Source organism: Mus caroli, unplaced genomic scaffold (genome assembly GCF_978045245.1).
Source record: "Mus caroli unplaced genomic scaffold, Mus_caroli_1 scaffold_12, whole genome shotgun sequence".
Lineage (NCBI taxonomy): Eukaryota > Metazoa > Chordata > Mammalia > Rodentia > Muridae > Mus > Mus caroli.
In genome coordinates, this window is record NW_028227267.1 from 121560005 (window position 1) to 121587488 (window position 27484).

Consider the following 27484-nt stretch of genomic DNA (forward strand, 5'->3'; position numbering starts at 1 on the left):
AGGGTGAAAGTAATAACTAACACTAAGGATGTTTGTAAAAGCTCCATGGAACCTAATATTTTGTATGTTTTATATCTATCTATTATCATCTATCTATCTATCATCTATATACAAATCTATATGGATTTATACATTTTTGAAGTTATAAAAAATAGGACATGATAATGGTTCTTTCAGAAGCCATAAATTTCCAAATAAAAATCCCAGTGCCAAGTGTAAGATACCTATCCTTGAGTATCTCAGAGACCTCAGGACTCAAAGGGAAGGAGAGGGAACTTGTAGAGCCCGCTTCCAGCAAAAAGACAGGGCACTGAGTGAGGGATGGGGTTGGCACTCCACAGTCAAAACTCTGACAAATAATTGTTCCTGTCTGAAAGGACTATAGGGATAGAAATGGAGAGAAGCCTGAGGAAAAGAAGGTCCAGCAACATGCCCAAAGTGGGATCCAACTCAAGGGGAGGCTTCAAGATCTGATATTATTACTGAGGCTATGGAGAGCTCACAAAAAGGGACCTATCATGACTGCCCCCTGAAAGACCCAAATATCTGTAGCTGAAAGAGTCAGATGCAGATATTTGCAGAGCACTTACATTAATTTTCAAAACCCAAGCAGGGACAATAGAATCTTTGTTCATTTTATGCTATTATTCATCTTCCCACATCTACATTCATCTAAGGGCCACCTCTCAGATATTCCCATTTGCACAATGTCAACCTCTGTTTCTGTGTCTTATTCCAATACTGGTCATTGTTACTCCCACTTTATTATTTACTAGAGTCTCATATCTTAAACTAAATCTGAATTGAAAGAATAACATAGATGAAAATCTTCAAACCTATTCATTGTGTTTTCAGAAAAACAGGTGGGTGCTTTCCTGTACTGGGGGCCACTTGATCGAGTGCATATAACATCTACTATCTTGTGTTCTCAACCACATTAATGACCTATTTATTTTACATTATATATATTGTATGTGCCATATTTCCAACTCTCATTCACATCTAGGTTTCTTTGTTGGAAACATTTATAAAGGGAAACTGCACATGATATGTTCCACTCCTTGAGTAATAGACACTTTTCTACCTGAACATTTGTGTAGACTAATTCTCTCTGTCATGTTTACCATTCTGACACTGATGATGGCCTTTGCTCAATCAGCTCACTCAGGCACAAACTTCTAAAATCAGAATCACCTAATTCGTATTTCACACATATTTCACTGGGATTGAAACAATGGTTGCATCACTTTCCACCTGCCTATATACTTATACATCTCTCGTATTTTCACAATAACATCACTATTTATTGATCAGGTCTTCTGGCATATTCTTCAATAACATTATAAATTATAAACATAGACAGTTAGCTACAATATTTTCCATTTTGCAGATGAGAAGACTGATTCAGGAATAAATTAAGAAACCTCTTATTGCACACCATGTAAATACTAGTCCTGGGATTTGATTCAAGTTTTGGTGATGGGGAAACATGTTCTTAGGAGCTGACTAATAATTAGAAAAAGTCCTCTGTCCTCTCTAATAAAAACATTAAATATAAACCCTCCTCTGTAATTAAAAGCACTTTTTAGAACAGTCTCAAATACATTTTTGGTTGATTTAAAACCAAATTTCTCAAGATTCTGCTGAATTTTATTTTTAGTCTTCTACTGACTTCATTCTTTCTGTTTCCTACCTTGACTCACTTCTATTTTGAGAATGAAAAAAAATGTCTCTCTTGGATACTCCTACCCCCAGGAGATGTCAGCATCCATCTTTAGAAGACAGGAAGGCTCCTGCCCTGAGTGGGAGTTCTCAGCCATAGGAGATTTTGTAAGTATTATGGATGTCCTTTGTTTGCTAGAGACAAGAATATTAGGCAGTGATACTATGTTCTGTTTTCTTAACTTTGGGGAATTACACAGCCAACAAAAAATTGATGACTGATGTATATTTAGCACTTATAATGAGCCGGACTATGCACAGCAAGTCATGTGACTTTCCTAACTTTATTTCACAACAAGCCCCAAGCTTAGAGTTGGCAGAGTTTCAAGGCAGTGGGCTAGGAACAGGAACTCATAAGCTAAAAGGCTCTTGCTCTTTTTTCAGATGTTCTGTTGCTACATGTGGTGGTAGCCAGAAGAGATTCTTTTTTTTTTTTTTTAATTTATTTTTTTATTAGGTATTTTCCTCGTTTACATTTTCGATGCTATCCCAAAAGTCCCCAATACACTCCCCCTCCCCAATCCCCTACCCACCCACTCCCCCTTTTTGGCCCTGGGGTTCCCCTGTACTGGGGCATATAAAGTTTGCAAGTCCAATAGGCCTCTCTTTGCAGTGATGGCCGACTAGGCCATCTTTTGATACATATGCAGCTAGAGACAAGAGCTCCGGGGTACTGGTTAGTTCATATTGTTGTTCCACCTATAGGGTTGAAGTTCCCTTTAGCTCCTTGGGTAATTTCTCTAGCTCCTCAATTGGGGGCTCCATTGGCTATCCATCCAATAGCTGACTGTGATCATCCACTTTTGTGTTTGCTAGGCCCCAGCATAGTCTCACAAGAGACAGCTATATCTGGGTCCTTTCAGCAAAATCTTGCTAGTGTATGCAATGGTGTCAGCATTTGGAAGCTGATTATGGGATGGATCCCTGCATATGGCAATCACTAGATGGTTCATCCTTTCGTCACAGCTCCAAATTTTGTCTCTGTAACTCCTTCCATGGGTGTTTAGTTCCCATTTCTAAGAAGGGACAGAGTGTCCACACTTTGGTCTTCGTTCTTCTTGAATTTCATGCGTTTAGCAAATTGTATCTTATATCTTGGGTATCCTACGTTTCTGGGCTAATATCCACTTATCAGTGAGTACATATTGTTAGAGTTCCTTTGTGATTGGGTTACCTCACTCAGGATGATGCCCTCCAGGTCCATCCATTTGCCTAGGAATTTCATAAATTCATTTTTTTAATAGCTGAGTAGTACTCCATTGTGTAAATGTACCACGTTTTCTGTATCCATTCCTCTGTTGAGGGGCATCTGTGTACTTTCCAGCTTCTGGCTATTATAAATAAGGCTGCTATGAACATAGTGGAGCATGTGTCCTTCTTACCGGTTGGGACATCTTCTGGATATATGCCCAGGAGAGGTATTGCGGAATCCTCCAGTAGTACTATGTCCAATTATCTGAGGAACCACCAGACTGATTTCCAGAGTGGTTGTACAAGTTTGCAATCCCACCAACAATGGAGGAGTGTTCCTCTTTCTCCACATCCTCGCCAGCATCTGCTGTCACCTGAATTTTTGATCTTAGCCATTCTGACTGGAGTGAAGTGGGATCTCAGGTTTGTTTTGATTTGCATTTCCCTGATGATTAAGGATGTTGAACATTTTTTTCAGGTGCTTCTCAACCATTCGGTATTCCTCAGGTGAGAATTCTTTGTTCAGCTCTGAGCCCCATTTTTTAATGGGGTTATTTGATTTTCTGGAGTCCACCTTCTTGAGTTCTCTATATATATTGGATATTAGTCCCCTATCCAATTTGGGATAGGTAAAGATCCTTTCCCAATCTGTTGGTGGCCTTTTTGTCTTATTGACAGTGTCTTTTGCTTTGCAGAAGCTTTGCAATTTTAGGAGGTCCCATTTATCAATTCTCGATCTTACAGCAGAAGCCATTGCTGTTCTATTCAGGAATTTTTCCCCTGTACCCATATCTTCGAGGCTTTTCCCTACTTTCTCCTCTATAAGTTTCAGTGTCTCTGGTTTTATGTGGAGTTCCTTAATCCACTTAGATTTGACCTTACTACAAGGAGATAGAAATGGATCAATTCGCATTTTTCTACATGATAACCGCCAGTTGTGCCAGCACCATTTTTTGAAAATGCTGTCTTTTTTCCACTGGATGGTTTTAGCTCCCTTGTCAAAGATCAAGTGACCATAGGTGTGTGGGTTCATCTCTGGGTCTTCAATTTTGTTCCATTGGTCTACTTGTCTGTCACTATACCAGTACCATGCCGTTTTTATCACAATTGCTCTGTAGTACAGCTTTAGGTCCGGCATGGTGATTCCACCAGAGGTTCTTTCATCCTTGAGAAGAGTTTTTGCTATCCTAGGTTTTTTGTTATTCCAGATGAATCTGCTGATTGCCCTTTCTAATTCGTTGAAGAATTGAGTTGGAATTTTGATGGGGATTGCATTGCATCTGTAGATTGCTTTTGGCAAGATAGCCATTTTTACAATGTTGATCCTGCCAATCCATGAGCATGGGAGATCTTTCCATCTTCTGAGATCTTCTTTAATTTCTTTCTTCAGAGACTTGAAGTTCTTATCATACAGATCTTTCACTTCCTTAGTTAGAGTCACGCCAAGGTATTTTATATTATTTGTGACTATTGAGAAGGGTGTTGTTTCCCTAATTTCTTTCTCAGCCTGTTTATCCTTTGTGTACAGAAAGGCCATTGACTTGCTTGAGTTAATTTTATATCTAGCTACTTCACTGAAGCTGTTTATCAGGCTTAGGAGTTCTCTGGTGGAATTTTTAGGGTCACTTATATATACTATCTTATCAGCCAGAATAGATTCTAAATGTTTAATTGATCTGAATTTACTGGCAGACTATGGGCAACCTCCCCTAAGACACATTGCTCCCTTGGTGTAAGATATGGTACTCTTTCCTTTCATTAACCTTCTTTCCTGAATTTTCATTTTTAAATCTATCCTCAGGGTTTCTCAAGACCTAGTCATGGTATAAGAAAATCAGCAGTTTTTCCAGAGCTGATATTTGGCTATGGGTCTCTGCACCCCTTTCCATCAGTTGCTAGAAAAAGCTTCTCTAATTATTTCATTGACTTTTTTTCTTTTGCTGGTCATGTTTGGTTTTAATCCTAAGTCTCTGAGATATCTAGGCTCTGGTCCCTAGCCCTCCAGACAGTGTCATGGATAGGCTCACATTGTAGGACCCAGAGGGGTCAATGGCATCAAAAGAAAACCCATAAGATCAACTAACCTGGATTCATAGGGTCTCACAGAGACTGAACCAAAATGGGTTTGACCTAGGCCCTCAGCACATATTTCTTTTTTGAACATAAAGAATATATTTATTTTTACATTGACTTTTTTTTTCTCTTTTTTATTAGGTATTTATTTCATCTACATTTCCAAAGCTATCCCAAAAGTCCATCCACTCCCCCACCCACCCACTCCCACTTCTTGGCCCTGGCGTTCTCCTGTACTGAGGCAGATAAAGTTTGCACGACCAATGGGCCTCTCTTTCCACTGATGGCCAACTAGGCCATCTTCTGATACATATGAAGCTAGAGACACCACGAGCTCTGGGGGGTACTGGATAGTTCATATTGTTGTTCCACCTATAGGGTTGCAGATCCCTTTAGCTCCTTGGGTACTTTCTCTAGATCCTCCATTGGGGGCCCTGCGATCCATCCAATAGCTGACTGTGATCATCCACTTCTGTGTTTGCTAGGCCCCAGCATAGTCTCACAAGAGACAGCTATATCTGGGTCCTTTCAGCAAAATCTTGCTAGTGTATGCAATGGTGTCAGCGTTTGGAAGCTGATTATGGGATGGATCCCCAGATATGGCAGTTTCTAGATGGTCCATCCTTTCATCTCAGCTCCAAACTGTGTCTCTGTAACTCCTTCCATGGGTGTCTTGTTCCCAATTCTAAGAAGGGGATAAGTGTCCACACTTTTCTTCATTCTTCTTGAGTTTCATGCATTTTATAAATTGTATCTTATATCTTGGGTATTCTAAGTTTCTGGGCTAATATCCACTTATTAGTGAGTACATATCATGTGAGTTCTTTTGTGATTGGGTTACCTCACTCAGGATGATGCCCTACAAGTCCATCCATTTGCCTAGGAATTTCATAAATTCATTCTTTTTAATGGCTGAGTAGTACTCCATTGTGTAACTGTACCACATTTTCTGCATCCATTCCTCTGTTGAGGGGCATCTGGGTTCTTTCCATCTTCTGGCTATTACAAATAAGGCTGGTATGAACATAGTTGAGCATGTGTCCTTCTTACTGGTTGGAACATCTTCTGGATATATGCCCAGGAGAGGTATTGCAGGATCCTCCAGTAGTACTACATCCAATTTTCTGAGGAACCACCAGACTGATTTCCAGAGTGGTTGTACAAACTTGCAATCCTACCAACAATGGAGGAGTGTTCCTCTTTCTCCACATCCTTGCCAGCATCTGCTGTCACCTGAATTTTTGATCTTAGCCATTCTGATTGGTGTGAGGTGGAATCTCAGGGTTGTTTTGATTTGCATTTCCCTGATGATTAAGGACGTTGAACATTTATGGTTGTATAGCTTGATCTTCTTGTGGGACTCTTAACAGTGGGAACATGGTATTTCTCTAACTTATTTTTTTTCTGTTAATATATTTATTTACTCACTTTACATCTCAACTGAAGCCCCTCACCTTTCCAATCCCCCTCAGATAGACTCTCCCCAATCCTCCTTTCCTCTTTTCCTCTGAGAAGATGGAGCCCCCCAACCCCCCATACCAACCCACCCTGCCACATCAAGTCACTGAAAGACTAGACACATCTTCTTTCACTAAGGCCATGCACAAGGCAGCCCAGTTAGAATAACAGCATCCAGAGGCAGGCAACAGATTCAGGGACAGCCTCTGCTCCAATTGTTGAGAGCCATCCATGAAGACCAAGCTGGACATCTGCAAAATATGTACAAGAGGGCTAGGTCCAACCTATGTATGTTCTTTGGTTAGTGGTTCAGTCTCTGAGAGGCCCCAAGGATCCAGGTTAATTGACTCTATTGATCTTCCTGTGGAGTTCCTATCCCCTCCAGATCCCTCAGTCCTTCCCCCAACTCTTCTACAAGACTCCCCTAGTTCTGTCCACTGCTTGTCATTCTCATCAATATCAACTTTACTCAAACAGTATTAAAGTTGTAATTATTTTAGGAGTTGTATGCATATAAAAATGCAAAATAGATCCATATTTATCACCTTGCACAAAACTTGAGTTCAAATGGACCAAAGACCTTAACATATAACCATATTCTAATCTAATAGAAAAGATAGTGGGGAATAACCTTGAATGTGTTGGTACAGAAGACAACTTCATGAACAGAACACTAAAAGTCTCAGGAACTAAGATTAGCAATTAATAAATGGAACCTCGTGAAACCAAAGAGCTTTTGTAAAGCAAAGCACAGTCAATAGGACAAAATGGCAGTCCACATATTTGGAAAAGTCAACCCTACATGTGACTGAGGGCTAATATCCAAAATATATTATATAAAGAAGTCAGATACCAAACCAAATAATCCAATTTTAAAATGGAATACAGAACTAAACAGAATTCTCAACAGAGGAATCTTGAATGGCTGAAAAGCATTTGAAGAAATGTTCAAAGTCTTTAGGGATCAGGGAAATACAAATCAAAACAATCCTGAGATTCTACCTTACACTTTACAGAATGACTAAGATCAAAGACTCAAGCCTCAACTCATTTTGGCAAAGATGTGGAGGATCTGGATCACTCCTCCATTGCAGGTGGAAATGCAAACTTGTACAACTACTATGTAAATCAATTTAGTGGTTTCTCAGAAAAAAATTGGAATAAGGCAACTTGGGGACTAGCTGTTGACCTGACATAGAAGAGAATTCCAGATGTCTATGGGAGTGACCCTAGCTGAGACTGCTGGCAAATGGGGATATGGAGATAAAGTGGCCACCTCCTGTAGCCAGGTGGTACTTCCAGTGAAGGAAGGGGGCAACAACCTACCTACAAAGCCTTCAACCCAAAATTTGTCCTACCTGCAAGATGGGAATAGCCAACCAGTGACTGGCCCAATTTGAGACCTATCCCATGGGAAATCGCCAAGTCCTGACCCTATTAATGATACTTTGCTATGCTTGCAGACAGAAGCACGACAATGTAAAAATATAGTAACACAAGACTGTATATTTTCAAGTATGATGGTACTTTTTACATGACATAATTTTGAAATCATAATTATTGAGAATTTTCTTCAAATATCTAGACATTATAGTATTATCTTCAACGAGTTCAGAATTATTCCATGCAATATACCCATTTTATTGACATATCTGTGTTTGTATGAGATATTAAACACACATTATTAATGAATTATATGTGAGTTCATTTAACCTAAGCATTTGTATCCCCCACAATGATAAATGGAAAATTTGATAGATTGAAACCTAAAATCATATTCACATTCTGAAAATGAAGAAGTAGTATGGAGAAAAAGCTATAAGAATTTCTAAAGCTTTATGTGTGCTGGAATAAAGCATTTTTTTAATCAGCAAGAGTATATGACCCCTACTACATTCTTATCAGTGTCTGGATTCATATAGAATAATATGCTTCCTATGTTCATGCTGAAAAAATAGGATTCTACTGTCTGGTTATGTCAAATAGCATTTAGATGTGATGACTTCTAAGTTTGGTTTATTCCCCAATATTATAACATATACTCTCAGTAAACTTCTAGCTCCAAAACAAACACTAGAGTTGTTGAAGGCATTTATTACTCTAGAAATTATATTTCATGATTCATGACTATTTTCCTGTACCACATAATTCCAAAATAATATGAAACATTAGTCATACAGAGTAATATTAAAATTCCAGGATATTATTAAAGTTTTACAAATGAATAAATTAGAAATCATGAGTAATTCATGGATAAGATCTCTACTCAGCTATCAAGATAACCAAATGAAATTATTTATTGAAATTTATTTGCTTTTGGTCTTTGTTACTCAGAGTTTGGTTCATTGGCAAGCAGCACTGAGGTCAGCTGAAAATTATTAGATATAAAATCTCACAGACTCCAACAAACATCATTTAATCCTTCTGAATGCTGTATGCACATTAAAGTTTGAGAAGAACTATGTAGGAGTGGGTATGCAAAGAAAAACAACAAACATTTTCTAAATTGATGACCAATCAGGATTAGATCATGGTAGAACATTGACTAATCTTTCTGATATTTTGGGCTCTGCAGCCTAAATAATAAAATATGAGAAATAGACATTTTTTTCTCATGAGAAATAGACATTACCATAGGACACTTATTCTTTAAGTTTTCAGAAAGATGATAAGTAATAGCAGTTAGGGGTGGTTTAAAATAATAGGCATTGTCAGAAGGAAAATCCTCCAGCTACCTTGAGAAGCACTCATTCTGCAGTAAATAACAAGTGCTTGGTAACCCAGTCTACAAGTAGACTGAAAGTTCTCACAGTAAGTCATTTCTTTCCCATCTTCGTGTTAACTCCACAAACTGCCTGATCCTGTTAGAACTGTGACAAGCAGGGGCAAATTATAGCGTACTGTAACTCCTTGGGAATGAGCCACAGTCTGAAAACTTCAAGATATCGCAAGAAGATCTTTGCCTGGGCATCTCAACCAGCCTCATATAGCTTCAGGGCATTAGCATAGCAAGGCACCCAGTACCAGAGCTGTGCCTTTTTACTTGTCAAGCAAGAAAAAGCAAGAAACCATAGAATATGAGTCAGAAGTGGGCATGGGCAAAGAGAACAGACAGTAGGTGCTATAGATGAAAGATACAGTGTGTCAGCCTTTACTTGGGAATCTGTGGATTACAAAGTAGCCATCTGAAGATAGTCAATATAGAGACTACATTTGGAAGCAAACCTTGAAAAGTAACTCCTGAGACTCCATTTCCTCTTACAAAATAACAAGTGACAATTCTTAATGTACAAACCTAAAGCATACCCTAAATATAAAACTGTTGAATTCAATAGAAAAGTGATTTAATTCACTGTCGTGAAGTCACATGGAGACTTTTGGAAGATATTCAAGTAGTAAGTCAGTATCCTTTCATTTTGTATGAGCTGGTAGTGGGAACACTTACTGCTGCATATTAATTATACTTTTAGATTTACTTATGTTTTAATTATGCAGTTATTTGTACTCCCAAATATGTTTAATTACCACTTATGTACCCAGTATGCACTTAATAGGCTATATTTTCTTTATCATCATTAAATTTGTCTTTTAACTAAATTGACATGCTTGCTTACTACATGAAATAATTAGGACATAAGAAATTTGTAAAGGTTGCATTGAGTTAAATTGTATGGAAATCTAATGAAGAATTACTTAGCAAAAAATAACAAAGTATCAGCTTTAGGAAATACAATGAAGTTGAATGCAGTGATTAACAAAACCTTAATTTAAGATAATATATGTTGTACACATTTCTCCAGGGATTATTTAAAACATGGAAGTGGAGAGAGAATGCATTAATATTACAGAGGACACAGGTTCAGCCCCCCCCTCCCCTAAATAGTAGCTCACAATGGTCTGTAAAGTCAGTCCCAGGTAATCCTACACCTTCTTTGGCCTCTGTGGGACTGTAAGAATTTTATGCTGTTCACACATATGCTGATAGACAAAAATGTATTGTTTCCATCCTCTATCCTATCATTGGTGTTTCTTTCTGAAACTTTATCGCAGATAGATTTTTAGAGAGGTGCAATTCAGTAATATTCTGAATTATAAAATATGAATATGTCACAAACAAATAGCATTATCTCTTTTTCAATTAAAAGTCATTTATATGAGCCCCCACATCTCCTAAAATGCTATTTCAGAGAAAGGCTGGACTTCTCTTAAAATATGTCTATGGATGCCAACTGGAATTATACACACATCTAATTTTGCCTCTATGTCACAGCATCATATTATCATTAGCAATATTCCCCTACTGTTATAATCCAGAGGTCACATAAAAAAGTATAAATGGCAGGGTAGCCTGCCAAAGCCATTAATTCATCTTTACAACCAATTATTTGGAGACATTTTAATGTTAATTTAAGAATTATTAATTTTAATCCAACTATTAAAATAATCTAATGGGTCTTTTAAATGTCCCTTCAATTTCTCTTACTCATAGCTCAATTATATTTTTATGTGTCTGATTTACATATCTTCTCTGCAAAAGGTAGTTCATACAAAACTAGGCAGAATCTCCTGACAATAAGAACATGACTGAACACCAGTCTCCACACCCACAAACTGTTTTGCTGATACATGTGGTACAGTGAAAGTGCAGTGGAATCAAGGGCTGTGGCTCTGAGACTTGAAACCTTATATTCAGCTGTGGTAGAAAGCAATTAGATAACCTACTAAACAGATTCATAGAAGATCCAAACTTTATGTCCAAATCTTCTCTATAAAATGATGCTATTATCCAGCTCACTCTTTATATAATAAAGATTCTTGTTACTTTACAGAGGATCTTTTCTCTACTTACTCTCCTTTAACGTCATCTAACTAAAATTAAATTTCCAACAATTTTGAGAGATATTTTCATCTTTAAAACATTATGAACAGATTCATGTTCTCCACTGTATCTGAGTTCCAGTTATCCTCATATACAGAGTAGCATTATGAAAAACATACTTCATATATTCCACAATCATGGCCTCAGTTGAGAAAATGTTACTGAGGCAAATAACAACAGGAAGTAAAGTCTAAAGGAATTGACAGAATAACATCTATGAACTCAATAAGGACCAAAACTTTGAATATTGACAGGAACAATAAAATTAGGAGAGACACTATAGAAAATTCATTTTTACTTGTTGACTTGGGAAAATAGCTGGGATAGAAGCTAGACCTACAACACACACAGTGCTTCTACAAGTCATTAAGTGGAAAGAAAAGCACCCAACATAGCAATGAGTAGGAATCCAGTAAGGAAGGTCCAATCAACACAAGAAGTCCAATCTGTTTAGTGTGATGAGAAAAAATACAAATTTAAATAATTGGTACATACATTTCATATCAGATTTCTGACAAAGTTGGGTGGTTTAAGGGTTGCAGAGAAAGGGCCAGACTTATACATAGTAAATACTAGAGTTTTTGTTACCAGCAACAATTGTGTGTGTGTGTGTGTGTGTGTGTGTGTGTGCACGCGCATGTGCCCTTTTTATAGAAAGGATGAGCCCAAATCATGCATGATTCACCTTGTAAAAGAAAAAAGAGAGAAAGAGAGAGAGAGAGAGAGAGAGAGAGAGAGAGAGAGAGAGAGAGAGAGAGAGAGAGGAGAGAGAGGAGGGAGAGGGAGGGAGGGAGGGAGGGAGGGAGGGAGGGAGGGAGGGAGGGAGGGAGGGAGGGAGGGAGGGAGGGAGGGAGGAAGGAAATAGGACACCTGCCCAAGTCACACATCCCTTTGTCCTAATAAAACAAATATCTTATAAAGGTCACTCTGATATCTTCACCTTCTCAGAATAGCTTAGGATCATACAATATACACCCTGCATAGACAAATAAGTAGCTGTTATTTCTCATCTCACTATAAAATAACCCTTTGGAAGAAACAACAGTGAAGTTAAAAGATGCACATTTCTTTGTTGAGTCTGAGTCAGAAGGAACTAGGACAAGTACCAAAAACAGCTCAGAGCCCCCTGGAGTTATGCTTCAGAGAAGACATGAACTGTCCACCTGCCTAGCTCATTTGGTCTCAAGAACTTTGGCATCAAGACTATTTTTCCATTATTTAAAAAAAAAAAAACAACTTTCCTATTAGTAGCAGCCAAACCATCATCTCATTACTTACAGAGATATCCACTTAACAAAGAATGAAATTGTTTAGAGTACAATAAGGAGAGACAAACCACTGGAGACAAAGTTTTGCCAGTGAAAAGCCCTAAAACTCTGATCCAGCAAATAGTCCATTCCAGGAAGTCTTATTTTTAGTTAGGCAATGATTTTCAACAAACCATACAAGTTTTCCTTGTTCTGTATTTAAGACTTAAAGCAACCATGGAATTGAAAATAAGCTAAATACCTTCTTCGGGCTTTTAGGTTCCAAAGTCAGGGTAGTGACAGGTATAATGGTTTTTCATTATAGAAAACCCCTATTTTTCTCCTCATCCATATGAATTTTAAGTACAACACAATTGTATAATGAGCATGGTCATAATAACTTACTTGGTGAGGATAAAATGAAATAAAAAACGTATTAAGGATTTTTTAATTGCATAATTAAGTCATTAGCTTCAAGAGGTCCTGACTGATCTTCATTTTACTCCCTTTCTCTGGTATTCCTCAAGCACTTGGAGAAATATTCCATTTAAATTGTACTTTAGTTTATAATGATGACAAAAAAAATCTGATGCAGGGGAAAGTCCAATCCTTGGCTATGCTTTGAAGTAAACTGGATCCTTATTTCCTTTGTATGGCTATAACAAAATACTCAAGGCTACATCGTGTATATTGGGCAGAAATATATGGATCTCCTTTCTGGAGGATAGGAGTCAATAGGCAGAGACAGAATCTGGAAAGAGCCTTTATTCTATATCATCTTGTTATTAAAAAAAAAAAAAAGAAGAAGGAGGAGGAGGAGGAGAAGAAGAAAAGGAAGAATCAAACTTAAGGGAGAAAAGAAACCCACTCATGCTATAATAAAGCTACTTTTCTGATAATGTTCATTGTTAACAGGAACAGACCTCATGGTATAGTCACTTTTCACAACAGACTTCACAACCTAGGACTGTAATGTTGGAGATTATATTTCTAATATGTGTTTTTCAGAGCAAACACTCAACCATAGTGCACGATATTGCCTCTTCTATATACATCCACTTCACATATTTAGCTTTTTTTGGTGATTTGCATGCAAATTCACATATTCATTCAATTTCACCTTTTCAGAATAATGGTCATATGTAATATATGACAGTCTGCCAGTTATTTCTGCAATCTAATTTTTTTCACCAAGAACTTAACCCTGTAAAAGTATCTTTTATTCACCTGATGTAATTGTCATCTCTGAGGCTTACTGCCTCTGCCTGCTAACTGAGGTCTAGTCCTGGAAGCATCTAGCCTCCATACAATCTTATCAAGGACTAGAATGCTTTCAGCCTCCGAGACTTACTGCTGAATATCTTCACCCTTTCTTGTTCCTTCTGAACTCTGGCTGGCTAGTTTAACTCACCTATTCTGTCTCAAACTCCCCTCCAAACTAACTGATTCAATCTGGCATCTCTCTCAGTCTCTGACTTAATTACTCTCCTTTGCTTCAAACTAATTCTAGCAATCTGTTCTGACATTCTGGTGCCTTCTTCTCTGGCTTGTTTTGTCTTCATCTATGTCTAACTTGTTCACTTTTCAACCTGTCTCTGTAAAACTCTTCTGGAAAAACTCTCTCTCTCCTCTCTCTCCTCTCTCTCCTCTCTCTCTCCTCTCTCTCTCTCTCTCTCTCTCTCTCTCTCTCTCTCTCTCTCTCTCTCTCTCTCTCTGCTTACTTCTACCAACTAACTTTACCTTCATTGTTTGGAATTATAGGGCATTCCAGCCAGAGCAGCCATGTTGCTGGATTTGAGATTCCAGACTTCTTTGCAATTAGGCATAGATAGTCATGTGTCTATCAGTGAATGCAACTTCCATGGGTTTTCATCATAACCTTTTGACCATTCACATTACTCTTTTCTCTCATATTCCCACAGATTGGGAGAGAGATATAACAGTAACCCAGTAAGCATCATGAAGAAGAGACAAAGTATAAAGGATATAATAGCAATGATGGAAAATTAGGGTCTGAATGACATTACAGAACAGAGTTATCTAGCCTGTTCGATGGGCAACATATTCTTTAAGTGATTGTCATTTGTCATGTGCCCTTTTGTCACAGCTTAATTTTTCCTATAACAAATACAGAAGAAAAAGTCAACCTACTAAAGCAAATTGGACCAGGCTGGCCTCAAACTCAGAAATCCTCCTGCCTCTACCTCCCAAGTGCTGGGATTAAAGGCATGTTCCACCACTGCCCAGCTCCCAGTAGTTATTCTTGAATGCATTTTATACTTTTAAAATTAAGTCTAAAATAAATCATCTAAATTTATAAACCTAAATCACTGTTGAAAAATAGATGTCTATTTTACCTACTTGGTTCTAGTAATAGTCTAAGAGTTTAATTTCCAGTTGTGACTATAAAATAAGTTGAGGTGCCAGAGTAGTTAGAGGTTTGGTGAAATGAAAAGGTAGCAAAGAAACACACTTCAAGTATAAGAATGTGCAATTAATAGCAAAAGGACTTGAAACATTTTCTTTACTTTCTCTGTACCCAAAGATAGTACAGTGCACAGAATATGGGCTTAGATCATCAAATGATGGAGCAGCTGTGTTTAGTCAGCAAGAACACATATTCTGTTTTAGTTAGCAGCCTTTAGTTACAGAACACATGTGCATGCTGTGAGGACAATCAACACTGGCTCAAGCACAGGTAATTGTTTTGCAGCTATGTTGATAAGAACTTTCATTGTCTAGTTTCAAGAATCCTCAATTGGGTGATCTAGACTTAGACAATGCTTTCAAGCAGCTATTATGACTCTTAGCCCCATGTTTCTACAAGGGATACTTCATTCCAACAAAGTTCCTCCTACATTGTTATACTTAGCAAGTATTAATTCTATCCAAGAACTACTAGGTTCTGAGTTTTAATTGAGATTTCCACTAAGGAGGGTTGTATCCCCTGTGTGCCTTGAAAACCCAAACTGACCTTGGGACATTCTTTTAATGGACTTTTTTTGTGGAACACCCAGATCTATGCTGTGTCAGAATTCTGCAATTTTATGTTCTGTTTTAGTTTCTGAGTTCTTTCTTAAACTTATGACTTGTAAGGTGGGTGTGAATTGAAATTTCATCATTGATACATAAGAATGGGCACAATGATTATTTTTACATACTTCCCAAATTCTGCATTCTTTGACCACTTCATACATACAATTGTGTATAAGTGGTGATGCAGTTGTGGGTGGGTGGGTGGAGAAACAGTACTTTAGATAAAAATCTTCAATACTGTATTATTATATCCATCAGATTATAGACTCTTATGAAAAAGTGGGTTATAGATTTGATAACAGAAATACTAAGTATATACAAATTAGAGTCCTGTAGTGAATTTTGTGCTGTTTTATATAATAAGCTGAATATCTTATTGGACAAGAAAGTCGTTTTTCAGTCATTGATTATTTATTCACAACTGCTTCTAGACAGCACATAGATATTATCAAATAAAGATACAGAGATAGTCACCGAGTAGTGCCCGATGCAGGAGACCATGAAGAATGGCACTTTATTGGCAGTATCCTAGGATCTCATCCCAAGAAACAAGCACATGTTTCTGTGAAAATAATATAAGGGTGCAGAGAAATAAGAAAACAAAATAAAAACAAATGAGATTTCTTGTGTCTGAACCATAGAATGGTATAAATTCACAATAATAGTTCTTTAATAATGGAGCAGAAAAACACTAATTTGTTCTTATTACATAAAATGAAGAAACTATCAATGATCTCTGATCAATATCAAAGAGAAAGAAAGGAAAGCAGTTGTTCTCCCTCAAGAAATGAACCCCAGAAAATTAAATAACCCTATTAAAAATGGGGTAGAGAGCTAAACAAAGAATTCTCAACTGAGGAATACTGAATGGCTGAGAAGCACCTGAAAAAAATGTTCAACATCTTTAATCATCAGGGAAATGCAAAACAAAACAACCCTGAGATTCCACCTCACACCAGTCAGAATGGCTAAGATCAAATATTCAGGTGGCAACAGATGGAACACTCCTCCATTGTCGGTGGGATTGCAAGCTGGTATAACCACACTGGAAATCAGTCTGGCGGTTTCTCAGAAAATTGGACATAGAAAAGGAACATGTAATAAGGACATATTCTCCACTATGTTCAGATCAGCCCAATTAATAATAACCAGAACCTGGAAGGAACCCAGATGTCCCTCAACAGAGGAATGGATACAGAAAATGTGGTACATTTACACAATGGAGTACTACTCAGCAGTTAAAAACAATGAATTCATGAAATTCTTAGGCAAAGTGGATATATCTGGAGGATATCATCCTGAGTGAGGTAACCCAATCACAAAAGAACACACATGATATACACTCACTGATAAGCGGATATTAGCCCAGAAACTTAGAATATCCAAGATACAATTTGCAAAACACATGAAACTCAAGGAGAAGGAAGACCAAAGTATAGATACTTCGTTCCTTCTTAAAATGGGGAACAAAATACCCATGGAAGGAGTTACAGAGACAAAGTTCAGAGCTAAGATGGAAAGAAAGACCATCCAGAGACTGCCCCACCTGGGGATTTATCCCATATACAACCACCAAACCCAGACACTATTGTATATGCCAGCAAGATTTTGCTGACAGGACCCTGACATAGCTCTCTCTTGTGAGTCTATGCCAATGCCTGGCAAATACAGAAGTGGATGCTTACAGTCATCTATTGGATGGAACACAGGGCCCCTAATGAAGGAGCTAGAGAAAGTACCCAAGGAGCTAAAGGGTCTGCAACCCTATAGGAGGAACAATGATATGAACTAAGCAGTACCCCCCAGAGCTGTGTCTCTAGTTGTATATGTAGCAGAGGATGGCCTAGTTGGCCATCAATGGGAGGAGAGGCTCTTGGTATTGCGAAGATCATATGCTCCAGTACAGGGTAATGCCAGGGCCAGGAAGCGGGAGTGGGTGGGTTGGGAAGCAGGGCAGGGGAGGGTAAAGGGGGCTTTGAGGATAGCATTTGAAATATAAATGAAGAAAATATCCAATTGAAAAAATTGAAAAACAAAAACAAAAAAAGAAAAAAGAAATGACAGCTGCGATATTTATCTCTTCTCTTATAGTTAAAGAGATCTCTATCCCCATCTCTGTCCCTTATATTTAAAGGATCTTAAATCCTATCAGTTGCCCACTGGTGCTTGGCTAAGTTATTGAACTAGAAAAGTACATGATGGACTCCAGCTAGGTGTCTAAATGATTGCTAGTTAAGGCTAGATGTTAAATAGCTTTCCCAGAAGCTCCTGTGTTGAAAGCTTGGTTCCGTAGCTCCATAGATTGATGACTGGGTCATCTGTTGGTTAAAACATCAAAGAGTCAATAGCTGGATGTCTAGTACTAGTCCCTTCCTAGCCACCATAAGGTAGGCTTCTCTGTTCTTACACATATACATAATATTCTGCTTCACAAAAATCTAGGAACAGCAGAGTCAAAAGAACATGAGCCAAAACTTTTAAAACAGTGAGCCAAATTAATCCTGTCTTCTTCAAATTATGTTATTTTGTCATAGTCACAAAAGTTGACAGACACAGCTAATTTAAGAATTTAGGCCAATAACATAACTGTGTATGCTGCCCAGTGATAAGCAGCATGTAAATATAAACATGTCATTAAAAGCCATTAATTAAGAAACAGAACAATGGCAGAATGTATACAAAGCTACATCTGATAGAAAGCATGTAAAACATACACTCAGATGACTAAGACTTGGTAAAGCACATTGTAGACGAAGGCATTCATTCAAAAAGTTAGTAAATGAATGAAGAAATCAAATGAATAGCCATGACCTCTTAGAAGTAACAAATGTTAGAGATTATCTCTAACTCCACTGTTAGTAATACCTAAATATAATGTATGTCAGCCTTGTTATTTCTACATGGATATTATAAAAATGATTGCATGGCATTAATTATACCCACTGAGCAAAATGAACATCTGAAGAAATTATTTTATAATAAGTGTATCTATGTAAGTAAGGCACTTAAACTTCTCTCAGAGAGAAATATGAAAATTATGATTATATATTTAAAGTATTCTTTAGTGTTTAAAGTCTTAATTTGTACTCAATATTAAGAACAAAACTCATGGATGAGACAAACTCATTGTAGTGAATTTGAAAGTATATCTAAGAAAACAGCAATTTATAATCAATTAAAAATATATGCTTCCATTTTTTCTACTTCACAATTTAAATCTTTCCAAAAAGATTAAGTACATAAAAATTACAGTTGTCATATTCTTTTTTGTTTCAAAAAATGTCATAGATGAATGCTACAAAGTTGTTTTGGTTTTGTCTTTAAAAAGACATAAAGCACAAAATTTCTAAAACTTGGTCAAAATATTTTTCAGGATAAGGGATACTTTTAAAATTTATCTTCCTGACGTGTCTCCATGCACTCTCAAGAAAATTTAAGCTCATATTTGTAACACTAGCACACAGTAAAATGAAGCAGGTGGATTGCCAGGAGTTGGGGCCAGCCTGTCTGTGCAGTGAATTTTAAGCCAGTTTGAGCTACACAATAAGACACTGTTTCAACCCTTGACCCAAAGTTTAATAACAATTATAACTATGATAACTACAATTCAAATGATTTCAAAGCTGACAAACTATCTTTGCAGCTATGATAATGTTAAGGTTTCAAACCATCTTTCAATCCTCACTGTTAAATAAATACATTAACAATACAGTGCAGATTGGTCAGCATTTAAAGAACTGGATAGTTCATATTGTTGTTCCACCTATAGGGTTGCAGATCCCTTTAGCTCCTTGGGTACTTTCTCTAGCTTCTCCATTGGTAGCCCTGTGATACATCCAATAGCTGACTGTGAGCATCCACTCCTGTGTTTGCTAGGTCCCGGCATCGTCTCACAAGAGACAGCTATATTTGGGTCCTTTCAGCAAAATCTTGCTAGTGTATGCAATGGTGTCAGCATTTAGAAGCTGAGCTCTTGTCTCTAGCTGCATATGTATCGAAAGATGGCCTAGTCGGCCATCACTGGAAAGAGAGGCCCACTGGACTTGCAAACTTTATATGCCCCAATATAGGGGAATGCCAGGGCCAAAAGAATGGGAATGGGTGGGTAGGGAAGTGGGGGGTGCTATGGGGGACTTTTGGGATAGCATTGGAAATGTAATTGAGGAAAATATGTAATAAAAAATATTAAAAATTAAAAAAAAGAAATGTAAACAAATGATTAATTTAAAAAAAAAAAAGAACTGGTGAGTTGGTTTACAAGCATAATGTAAAACACTTCAAATTCCGTCTACACACACGCAAGCACACTTAACAGAGGTGATACTGGCACTAGCAGAGAAGCCAGAACAGGTTTTTCTGTTTGTTTGTTTTTTTAATTTCATTTCTCTTATGAAAAACTTCTCAGGGAGTCTAGAACCAGTCAGTATAGCCTGGGAGAAAAAAAATGACTACCCTTTCTGGTAGCAGACCCAGAATACCAGTTACTTGTGAACTATAGGGGCAGAGAGGCTTGGGGACTTCACCCTGGAGCAGGTTGGAGACATTCAGGAGAGGTAGATGATTTTTTTTTCTGTCCATGGATATCAAATAGATAAGGAAGCCTTGGCTGGATAAATCAGAAAGCATGTAGGGAACATTATTGGGGGAAAAAAAAAACAGGCCTGGTGATAAAGAGGACTGTGTTCCCTGTCAATGGCCCCAGGAATGGGAAGAACTCTGAAAACACTACTAGGAAGGAAGGGGAAGTTCTAACACTGGTTAAGATGAATAGAACAACAGAGAGGGATCAGTTATCTCACTCATTATCCCACCTACATTTAATCTGATTCAGAGATTTCAATGGCAGCCACCAAAAGGGATAAGCAAGCAACTTTCCTGGGGCATAGGTTTCTAACCTGAGCCACATCTGATCTAGGAGAAATTCAGTATTTTATTACAGTGTTTTTTTGGAATTTTTACTATTATACAAAATGGTTTATCTGTGTTTTCTGAATTTTGGCTTTCTTTATATGCCAAGAGAAGTGTCTTCATCTCAGAGTTACCAATTATCATGGCTCTGTTCAAGTCTCTAAACAGGGAAAAAGAAAACATATCATCAAATATGTAAAGAGGCCATGTAGGTAGAATGGAATATTAGTTATGAATTTACATTTAACTGTGGCAGGCATTGCATATGGTATTTCTCTCTAGGGGAACCTCATTCATGAGAAAATGTAAACATCCCCTTGAAGTCCTGTCATAAAGACATCTGCTTACTTTTAAAATGTTGCTGTTTTTCTCAAATATTTATCAGATTTTCTTTTGAGAATACCAACATCCTAGTAAGCTAATATTTACTGAACATGTTTTAAAAAGCAACATTCCAGACATTTGACAAGTTGCTTAGTGTCTATCCTACAATATATACTTTAGAATACTTATTTAATATGTAGAGGAGTTATAATCAAATTCTCTCAGCAACAATCTCAGGGCTGGTAACAACCTAGTAGTCTTGATATTTTACTGAAAATCAGATATAATCTCTTTTGTGTGACTCTCTTTGCACATTTCTTCCAAATACTATTACCAATCTACTCTTCTACCTAGACTCACTTAATCCCCAAGTGACACTTTCAGTATAGGCAAAATCACTCCATTATTTAAGTGTCATTGTTAAGTTTGAAATTAAATTTACCAATGACAAAATTCATTTTATATCTTCATCTATCTCTCAGCCTACAAAGGCTATGAGCCACAAATGGCTAAAAAATTAAGTCAAAACATGTTATGCCAGGCCAGCTACAGCCTATTATTGACCCAGACCCCTGCAAATTTTCAGAGTTAATCCAATATGTCTGGATCATGGTAGCAAAGTAGAGACTTAGGATCTTATGCACATTTTGCAACGTGATAGAACAGAAACGAATGTCAGAATTTAGAAATAATAAAACATAGTTTTCAAATGTTTAGAAAAGTATTCAAGACTCCTAATAAGTGGTGAGCACAACACTCACTCATACTCAAAATTTGGACACATGAGTTATTTATGAGGGTGAAAAGTTAAAATAATGTTGAGACTGTATAATATATATTATAGAAAAATTATGAGAAGATGATGAAAAGGCCAAATCAGGAGTGCCCAGAACTTGGTCATATTTGTTGGAATGGTTCCCAAAGTCTCTTTGTAGCTACTGAGTTTATATGTCCTAAAGAATTAACACATCTCCTGATATTTCCCACATCATACATAGAACTTAATTTCTTTAAAAAAAAATCTGCCCTTGAGCTCAAGAGATAGCTTAGAGAACAAGATATGTGCTGCTGTTGCAGAGAGCATGGTTCAGTTCCCAGCACCCACACTGCAGCTATAATCAAAACCAGCTACAGATCAGTTACAAAAGCGGGATCCAGTGCATATGGAGCACATATATTCATGCAGGTAAAACCCTTATAGACATAAACAATCTTTTAAAATAATTAAAATATTCTCTAAAATATCACACACTAGCACTTATTTATAAAGGAAATAGTAAGTGGATGCATTCCACAATATAAAAGTAAGAGTATATGTGATTCATGTACAAAGTGGGTCTAGGTTGAGTACAGTTAGACATTAAGGTGGATGACATTCAATATCAAGTTTATAGATCAAATCTAGACAGTGTGAATTATACAACGAGGTATTAAATGAGGAAATTTTCCAGAGCATTTATTTGTCTGGCCTAGCATGACAAGCCCAAGTTCTGCTGCACAAGATGAAACCCAAACCTGGCACCATTATCAGATATAGAACCTGTGCCTAAACATGTTATAGGTCCTATAGGAGAGATGTAGTATTAAACTACTTCCTAATGACTTATCCTTATACTCATAGATTAATGCATCTCTCAAGTGTTATCATAGAAGCTTCTATTAATGGTAAATATTTGTTTTCACATAAACCCAACTGATCAAACAGACTTCAGGATGTTCAGCCTTAAATCAAACATATATACTACACCCCTTTTCACCAAGGCTCAGAAATCACTTTGGAAACTTGGGGTAGAAAGAGTGTAAGTCCCAATGGTAGTGAGCAACTATATGGAAACAGTGTCTTTTGTACACACCAAAGCAGCTGTACATATGAACTAATAGCAGTTATGACAGCATGTACAAGAACTATGCAAGTCCAAGCCAGAACAAATCCCAGTATGTAGAGAAGAGTTGGGCAGAAAGGCCCAAACCCTAGCCTTTGGAGTATTGGAAGTTGCAAGCTGCTAAAGTAAAGATAGTTTTTCTCTAAGAATAAGAATATAGAACTTGGCCTTTGATCATACACCAATGGAAAACCGCACATCCAAGAGTATTTGGGCAGCAAAATTTAGTGTTGATTGCTTTAATTTTTTTGTTAGTAGGGTGGGTAGACAAATGGAGGCATCTGGGAAAAGAAAGGGGGTGAATATGATTATATAACACATTATATAAAATTATAAAGGGATTAATAATTTTAAACATATTGGGTCAGTAAGATGGCTTACTTAAAGGTGTTTATTACCAAGTCTGATGACCCAAGTTCAATATCCAGGACCCATGTGGTAGAAGGGGAAAATTTACTCATGAAAGTCATCCAAGGTGTTGCCTGCCTTCCGCACACATGCCCATGTGCACATCACACATACACAATAATAAAACAAGACCTATAATACAAAACGATTGCAAAATATGATCCTAGGTAAAATGAAATAATACCTATTTGCCTTTGATTTTCGAATGAGATTAACAAATATATCCTAACCCTGATTTGCTTTGAACCGAATTAGTATATCAAAAACAGAGGATTGATTTGCATATTTGGTTTAAAACAAACAATAAGATAATTATAAAACAAAATATCAACTGGATTAAATTTAATGCTAGTCTCATAATGATCTTCAGAGTAAACAATGGTGGATACATACAATTAATTTCTCAGAGAAAAGATTATATGTAACACTCCCCAAAGTAAATGAATGCAGGTGCCCACCAAAATAGGAGGAGGGCTTTGGATTTCCTAGAGCTGCGGTTACTACAGATCTACATTCCCAGTCCTCTTTTAATCCCACACATTTACTATCATGTGGGGTTTTTTTTCACCCTCTTGTATATAAGTGCATCTCTACTTAGTAGAGATGCACTTTTGTACTTTGTTCCTCAGTACTTCTGTCTTGCCTGTTTATACCTGGCTTGTATTCTGATGCTAATTGGGTTCCCCAAAATTGTTTGTTCAAGAGGATCTACAGGTAGCTTCTGGGAACCTGACCTCAGTTAATTCTGATGGGTAAGAAAGATGCCCTCAGCCAATAGCTGGGGAGCAGATTTTTAAGTGGAGTTTTAGGTTTCCTGAGCTTGGAACCACAGGTGAAGCAGGAAGGAGAGAGTAGCCATGCCTTAGGAGCAGTGTGGGAGAGGAAAGAGGAGCACAGGATGCAAGAATAACATACAGAAGGGAGAAGCAGAGCTATCATGTAAAGGAACCAAGAGACTGAGGCCCATTGGACTGTTCAACTGGATCAAGAGCAGCCAAGATGGAACATAAAAATTACTAAGTAGTAACTCGGAGTTATCAGTGGGAGGTAGATTCTAACAACATGGAAATTAGGCAGTTGCCCAGCTATTGTGCTGCCTAACGCATATTAAAATATAAAGGCTGTATGTGTCTTTCATTTGGGAACATAAACTATTAAGACAGGTAGTAACCCAATTCCAGGATTTTTTTTTATCGTTATAAATACTACACCTATTACTTCCACCAAGCCAGATGATAAGCAAATGCTCTCTAAGAACTGAAGAGTTTTACAAGGCTCTCTGTTATGCAGTGTTTCTGTAGGATCTACTTTCATTTCAAATGAATGAGCTCTCTTCTGTCTTTTGTTTCAAAATTTTCAAGCTGAGATAACCAATGTTCTTCCATGTCACAATTCCTCAGCCCGATATACCTACAGCTGGGAAAGCAATGGCAACATCAGCCCGTGCCAACAGTGGCTTATCTAGTTTTCCTGCCAGTGATAGCTATTCTTGGTTCTTAGCTTGACTATATCTGGAGTTAACTAAAATTTCTACATCTGAATTAACTAAAAATTTCAAAGTGGTGGACACACCTCTGAGAGATTTTTGCTTAATTTGAAGTAGGAAGATTCATTTCTAATCTGGACCTTGAAGCAGAAAGACATACCTTCTGTGTGAAGCCTATATGAGGACAAGAAAGAAGGAAGCATTTTCTTTTGCTTTCTGTCAATCTTTGTTCTCACCTTGCTGGCAAGTCTATTCCTTCACTGGCTTTAGAGCCTACCTGTTCAGTATTCCAAAGTATACTAAAGACCAAACTGAGACAACTAGCCTTGTAGACTGATCAACCACAGAATTCTTGGACTTTCCATTCATAGCCAGTCATTATTGGATTATCTGTACCAGGACCTAGAAATTATTCTAATAAATCCTCTTTTTTGTATATAGATTCATTCTATAAGTTTTGTTGCTCTAGAAAGCCCTAACCAATGCACTGCTCACTGCCCTTTCTACAAGGGTTAGAAGACTGGAAGTCATAAATGATTCTTGCTTTTATATATTTTTTATTGCCAGTGACTTTTCCCCGGCAGCTATAGGGTTTCCCAGCCTGGAAGGCAGCAATGGGGTTTTGGCAGTTATAGTGGAAGAAGTTGTGATTGCTTGGGCAAAAGTAGCTTACTTTTGATAATATTTACCTTTCTTAAATCATTTGCTATCCTAAGGTCAAAGGTAATTAACTCCTGCTGTGTAGCAGCTGGGAATTAGGTAACAGGATTTATTGCTAGTGCTAAACCAGGGAGCTCATTAACTCTTTTTGAACCAGAGAGGATAAAAGAAAGGAAAGAAGTTATTCACACAGACACATATACACTGAGTGAAGCAGAAAATGGCTGCACCTCCTTTCTTTTTGTAGCTTTTAGACAAAAAGTCCTCTATGTAAGAAACAATTACCTCATAAACAAAATGTTACATAAAAGAGTAACAGAAGGATACCAATATCAAGTTCAAAGCAGTGTTTTATTCTTTAAGCTCATTATAAGCTCAAAGCAAGTTTCAAATGGCTTGTCTTATCATAGAGCACATCTGTGGCTTTGTCCTTTGACCTGAATGTTTTTCCTTGAACACAAATTTGTTCTGAGCCAATTTCTCTTTTTATTGCAATTATGAAAGGTCATTGTATTTCTCATCATCCAGCCTTTACTTACTATCATAAGGAATGGGCAGACTATATTCTTGATTATAACTTGATTCTCCTGACTGTTACATCTTTCTAGCAAAACAACTAAAACCATCTCTTAAAACTTTATTCCTAAAATTATCTGACTCAAACCAGGAGTTCTATAAATTCATTAATTTATCTAAACAGCATTAATTCATGAATTTTTATCTTCATGTTGATCTGTAGGAAATTTGCCCAATAGGGTGAGCTGATGCTCAGGAATTGCTAGACTATGTAATAGTGACAGGATAGGCATATCAATAGCAAGAAGCAATCCTGGGATGAAGTCTCCTGGGGCCTTCTTTCCCAGAGCTCACTCATAGTAGACCATACAAAATAGTAGGCCATCTCTAGGAAAGTCATCTGCTAGTCTTAGGCTCTCCTAGATTGCTTTTGACACTTTATGTCCCTCTCAGCTCATATACCCTTGTCTTATCCTCCTCCTACTATCATCCTGGACATGACCCAGTTCAGTATGGTTTGACCAGCCCTTTCTATGGATAAAAGTTAAGGGCTTTTACAGCCCTGAAATTCCACATGTAATATTACACACAGGTGTGATTTTCTAAAGAGAAACCATCTCAATCATCTGCTCATTTTCTACATAGGAAAACTAAAGTACAATGTGGTATTCTCAAAGTGTAAATATAACCATCTCATCCTTTATAGTTAAGACTTCAGTGACTCCCAAAAGTTCCAGGCAAGAGACAAACTATTATAGACAGGATGGAGTGAGGGGTCTGGCCCCAGTCAACTTTCCAGTGTCATATTCACTATGCATTAACACTCATACCCTGTACAGCTGATTGATTTAATCATAGTTCCTAGATGGTCCATACTTCCCTTTGGGAATATTTATTCCTCACATCATCTAGATAATTTCAATGCACTGTGACTCTCTAATATCTTTTCCCTTTTAAAAATGTCCCTCAATACAAACTTGACACTCAGTTTCTATTAGGTGATATTTTGTCTTAATAGTTACCTGTGTGTACACCTGCCTATATCTCCCCACTGTTGTTTTGTGTTTTCTCCTGTATGGATAAATCAATACTATATAAGTGTCCTGCCCTCCCCCAGCTCTTCCTTGAAAGTTAGTTCTTTTCTAACTTCATGTTCCTTGGAGCCTAGTTGTGGTTTGAACATGAATGTCCCCTATAGGCCCATATATTTCAACATTTAGTCTCAAACTGGTGCTATATTTTCAGAAGGTTATGGAACACTTATGAATTAGAGTCCCCTGAAGAGACAATAATGGAGAGACCTAAATAGTTTCAACAGTCAGATCCTATGTACTAGTATATCTAGGAGGTCATGGAGCTAGTGGAGACAGAGACAGACATGGACCCCTAGTACCAGTAATCTTCTCCCTGTGTTCACTATTTTACAGTGTCCCTAAAATAATAGCAAAAGAGGACTGCTTTTTCCTTTCTGTTCTTGATGTTTATTTACTTCATGTCTTTAAGAACATAAATGTAACTATTCTGTGAACCTCGCTGGACAGAGGAATTGGTCCCTGCCCCCACCTTCTTCTGCATTATTCTCTGCTCATTTTCACAAAATCCATGATTTGTATACTAGTTCAGAGTGAACATGTGACAAAATCTGGAGAGGGGAACATGAAAAGGAAAAGGAGAAGTAGGAGAAAAAGGAAGA

At 37.4% G+C, this 27484-nt stretch overlaps 1 protein-coding gene across 5 annotated transcripts in view; it reads right to left on the reverse strand.

Moving 5' to 3' along the window:
- The window catches only part of Fgf14 (fibroblast growth factor 14), a 700985-nt gene that overhangs the window by 514235 nt on the left and 159266 nt on the right, over nucleotides 1-27484 (reverse strand). Inside the window, exon 1 of one of the 5 annotated variants that reach the window (XM_029468878.2) lies at nucleotides 16081-16226. The exons of the other annotated variants lie outside the window; for them this stretch is intronic. The gene's annotated coding sequence lies outside the window, so the exon portion shown is untranslated. Of the gene's footprint in view, nucleotides 1-16080; nucleotides 16227-27484 lie in introns of those variants that run through there. 5 annotated transcript variants of the gene reach the window in all.